Raw genomic sequence first — 5,344 nt, forward strand, 5'->3', positions numbered from 1 at the left:
GGCACCCTTGTGAGGGATTACCTAGATCAGGTTAGCTGAGGTGGGAGACACATCCATTGTGGGCTACACTGTTCTGTGGAGAGGTGTTCTAGACTGAACAAAAAGGAGAAAATGAACCGAACCCAAACATCCAGCTTCTGCTGCTTCCTGACTGTAGATGAATGTGAGCAGCTGCCTCAGGCTCCAGGCCTCATCCCTTTTTTGTTGTGTTGAACTGTGATTGCATCCCTAAGCCTGCAAGCAAAAAGAAACCCTTCCTTTCTTAAGTTTAGTTTTTCAGGGTCTCTTATCACAGCATCAGGAAAAGAAACTCATACCCTCACCCCCAAACAAAACCCCTTTAATAAATCTGTTTATACCAATATTGAGAGGTTGGTGTTTGATAAAGAAAATCAGGGGCACAGTGACAAGTAACAGATTGGACAAATCTATTTTCAAATGTCTAAGGAGTGAGAAATTACTGTCTAAGGGACATAAGGAACTCTGCAGAGCATCATAAAAAATACAGGAACTGTAGTAGAAATACATGTAACAGCCATGACTATTCAGGTAGAAAGAGGCATGGAGGACATGTTAGCAGCCATAAGGTTAAAGAATTAAACTAATGATAACCAGAGAAATGCAAATTAAAAAGATTACCAGAAAACACCTCTTAATATTTTATTTTATGTGTATGAGTGGTTGCTTGCACACATGCCTGATGCCTGCAGAGACCATAAGAGGGCATCAGATTCTCTGACACTGGAGTTAGAGATGGTTGTGAGCTGTCATGTGGATGCTTGGACTTGAACCTAGATTCTCTAGAAAAGCAGCCAACCTTCTTAACCACTGAGGCATCAGCTCTAGAAAACACTCTTGATATTACATTAACAAAATATGAAATATCTGGGTAATAACCAGGTATGGCTGCGGAAGTGTGGATTTAGGAACTGTCACATACAACTAGTGGGAGTGTCATTGATGTGGCCATTCTAAAGAACTAAGAGTCTGGGGTTTATGGCCTAGACATGAGGTTGCCCATAAGCTCCGAGTGTTGGAAGCAATCAGGTGTTTATCATCAGGGGACTAGAATGGTGACATGAGTCAGACACATCTATAATAGCTAGAATAGTAGTACTCTAGACATACATAGCTCATGATGGCTATGTCTTGTCATGCTGAGAAAATAGAAGCAGGCTGAAATATGTACAGTTGAATAGCATTTATTAAAAATATTTTTTGATATTACACAAGAGCAGACATATCAGAATGGTTGTATGTGGAGTACAACTGACCAATGCAAAGAAAAGTATGTGAAAAAAAGACTGGGTAGATGGATAAATGGTGGGTGGGTGGGTGGGTGGATGGAAGAATGGATGGATGGAATGACTGACAGATGGAGGGATGGATGGATGGAATGACTGATAGATGGAGGGATGAAAGGATGGAATGACTCAGATGGAGGGATGGATGGGTAGGTGGATGGATGGGATGACATAGATGGAAGAATGGATGGACAGAATGACTGATAAATGGAGGGATGGAATTAATGATGATGGATGGAAGGAAGAATGGATGGGCAGAATGACTGATAGATGGAGTGATAGATGGGTAAGTAGATGGATGGAATGACTGATAGGTGGAGAGATGGATGGGTAGGAGAGTGGATAGAAGAATGGATAGACAGAATTACTGATGGAGGAATGGATAGGTGGATGAAGGAATGGATGGAATGGCTGATAGATGAAGGAATGGATGGGTGGATGGGTACCTGAGTGGGTAGATGAATGAAAGGAAGAACAAAAGAATGGATGTGTGGATTCATACATGCATGCTTGATTGGGTAGATGGGTGAGTGGTGGATTGATGGATAGAAGGAAGAGTGGAAGAATGGATAGACAGATTTCTCACAACAAGAGAGGGACCATATTTCAATTGACAGTATATATACCTCAACAGTGCATGATTTCCTTAGTCCTCTGCATTAGAAGTGCTATCCAAATAGAACTTCAAATCCTTGAAAATAAGTTACAGGAACACTGATGGATTTTTACCACAAAAGCATTTCTAGAGTAAACTCTGCTAAAAACATTTTTTAAATATAGGGTCTCATTATTTTTCCAAACTCCTTTGGAATTATAAGTACTTCAATGCTGGACTGGAGAGATGGCTCATCAATTAAGAACAATGGCTGTTCTTTGAAGATTCCTGTCTTAGTCAGGGTTCCTATTCCTGCACAAAACATCATGACCAAGAAGCAAGTTGAGGAGGAAAGGGTTTATTCAGCTTACATATCCACATTGCTGTTCACCAAAGGAAGTCAGGACTGGAGCTCAAGCAGGTCAGGAAACAGGAGCTGATGCAGAGGCCATGGAGGATGTTACTTACTGGCTTGCTTCCCCTGGCTTGCTCAGCTTGCTTTTTTATAGAACCCAAGACTACCAGCCCAGGGATGGCACCACTCACAATGGGGCCTCCCACCCTCGATCACTAATTGCCTTACAGCTGGATCTCATGGAGGCATTTCTTCAAGGGAGGCTCCTTTCTCTGTGATAACTCCAGCTTGTGTCAAGTTGACACACAAAACCAGCCAGTACAATTCCTCAGTTCAATTCCCAGCACCTACATGGTGGCTCATGACTATCTATAATGGGATTTGGTGCCCTCTTCTGGCATCCAGGCACGAATGCAGATAAAGCACCTATCTACATAAAATATGTTAAATAAATAAATCTTTTTTCAGAAGTACCACAACTCACAATGTGCTTTTACCTTATTTATTTATTTACTTATTTAAATTGTTGTTACATTTGTGTGTGTGTGTGTGTGTGTGTGTTATAAAAATCCCACAGATATCTGTGGATTTCAGACAATATGTAGGGGTCAGTTCTCATCTTCCATCTTGTGAGTCCTGGCCTTTGAATTCGGGTCATTAGACTTGGCAATCTTTTACCCACCAAGCCATCTTGCATTTGCCCCTCCCCCACCTTCTCAGTGAGAACTTGAATAGAGAGAGTCCTCATTACCATAAATTATGCAATCAAGTTTCCCTCATTTGGGAAAATTGCAGGGGTCAGCACATCCAGACCACAATGAATATTCTTAGAGCCCTAGGAAAACCCCCTTCATGATCATGGTATGTCCCTGTTGGCTAAGTGTGTTATTTGCCTCTTGATGAGCTTTTTATATACCACTGAAAATATTTATTGAGTTCTATTTATACCAGTCAGCATTCTAGGCACCTGAGATAAAGCTGTGAACACAACAAAGATCTCCACCCTCAAGGCACTTATATTCAGAAGAACAATAAAAACATATCAATTGTATAGTGTCACATATCCTAACTATTCAGAAGAGTCGAACAAGGCAAGAGGCTTCAGAAAGTTGTGGGGCGGCGCTTTATTAATTGCGCTTTATTTTGTATTAAGTGGAGATGGAACAGTGTGCTTCACTGAGGAATTAATTTAAAGGAAGGAAGCTAAGCATGCAGTGTCTGGAAAGAACGAGCCACTGCAAAGGCCCTGAGGTAGAGCATGCTGGGAAGGCAGTGAGACTGGCATCATGTGAAAAAAGCAGGACGTAGTCGGGGGATGAAGCTAGAGAAGACGGGTTATGCTTGGGCACAGGTCATGTGGGAACATGGAGCCATTAAGATTTTTCTCTGAATGAAAAGGAGAGGGCCTTGTGGTTTGGGTTTTCTTTTTTGTTTGCTTGTGACAGGGTCTCATGTAGCCCAAGCTGGCTTCAAACATGCTATGTGGTGAGGATAAACTTGAACTTCTAATCACCCTGCCTCCTGAGTGCTAGGATTACAGACACGAACTGACATGCGCAGTTCATTCAGCGTGCCTCGTTCATGTGGTGCTAGAGATCCAACCCAGGACTTTACACATACCAGGTGAGCGGTCTACCAACCTAGCCCTAGAATCAACGTCCAATCGAAAGAGAATGTCCTCAGGTGAGGCAGTAGAAGAGGCGATACTGATGCTGATGCAAGTATGCCTATTGTGGGAATTTCTGGACCCTTTCCCTGTCTGTCCAGGTGGGGAAGATGGACAGCTTACAGCGCTGCAGGGGTGGGGGTTGGGCAAACCAAACAGTCCTCTAGGAAAATGGGAAGTTGGTCAGAGGAGGGAAGAATAGTACAAAAGCCAGAGACCCACCTTAAATTCAATTAAATAGAAATAGAAAAGATTATTCAATGGCCAGGTGTGGCAGCACACGCTTGGAAGGTGGGGTGGGGGGTGGGGTGGGGAGGGTCCTGACTTCCAGGCTAGCCTGGCCTATATAATGAGACCCTGTCTTAAAAAAAAAAAAAAAAAAAAAAGCCCTGAAAACCGACTTGTAAAGTGGAGATTTTTCCTGCTAGCTAATTCCCACGCCACATTTGCCTGGCAGATGCTGTAAGCCCTTGGTCTTGGACTCTTAGCAACCTTCTAGCTTCTGGGCTCTGTTACTGCCTGCCTCCCTGGAGCTAGTCTGGTGAATGAATATCTCATTCTGTTCAGTCCCAGATGAAGTGAATTCTTCTGTCTCCAGCTGCACCACACCCTTTCACCGCCTCCCACTGAGTTCTGGCTTCTGGTCTAGACAAGACAATTTTATGCTCATTTGCATAGCAGAGATTATTGATATCAGTCAGATCCCCAGTGAACAAATTCTCAAGCCTGTCTCAGCCCAGGTTCCCAGCTTCAGCCCCAGCCCAGCTCCAGTCTCTTAGGCAGTGTCTTCCCTTTCCACTGGAAGGGTACCTCCAGCAAAAGTCTCCATGAGTAACAACGACCAGGTATCCCACGGAGATGATGCAGCTATCATCTTAGACCCTGAGAAGCCATGGGAAATGAACTTGGCCATGGGTGGAGCCCAGAGGCACGGGCTAGCACCCTTTAAAAAGGTGAGCTCAGGCCAGGGAACTGCCTCTGTCGGTACAGAGCTTGCCTAACTTGTACTTGCCTAATGTAAACTGTGCCTGGTGGCACAAGCCTGAAATCCTGAGATGGGGAATCAAGTTTAAAGTTATCATTGGGATTGAAAATTAAAAAAAAAATATTTATTTATTTTTGTTTTTCCATATAGAGATATTTCTCCTGCATGTATGTCTGTGTACTGCTTTTGTGCCTAGTCACAATAGAGACCAGAAGTGAGTGTCTGACCCTGGAATTGGAGTTACAGAAGGTTGTGGGTGCTGGGAATGAAATCTAGGTTCTCTAGGAGTAGAAACAGTGCTCTTAATCGTTGAGCCATCTTTCCAGCCCTTACATAGAGATGTTAAAAGCCAGCCTAGGCTACATGACATCCTGTGTTTAAAAAAACAAAAACAAAAACAAAAACAAAAAACAGTTTTCCAGTGTCAATTAAATCCCTT

The 5,344-nt window shown here is 43.1% G+C and overlaps 1 non-coding gene across 1 annotated transcript; it reads right to left on the reverse strand.

The window, feature by feature from the left end:
* Positions 1–2,974: 2,974 nt before the first annotated feature.
* Positions 2,975–3,138, reverse strand: LOC116100229. The gene has a single exon (XR_004122550.1). It is a non-coding gene; the product is annotated as a U1 spliceosomal RNA (small nuclear RNA).
* Positions 3,139–5,344: the final 2,206 nt, after the last annotated feature.

Source organism: Mastomys coucha, unplaced genomic scaffold (assembly GCF_008632895.1).
Source record: "Mastomys coucha isolate ucsf_1 unplaced genomic scaffold, UCSF_Mcou_1 pScaffold20, whole genome shotgun sequence".
NCBI lineage: Eukaryota > Metazoa > Chordata > Mammalia > Rodentia > Muridae > Mastomys > Mastomys coucha.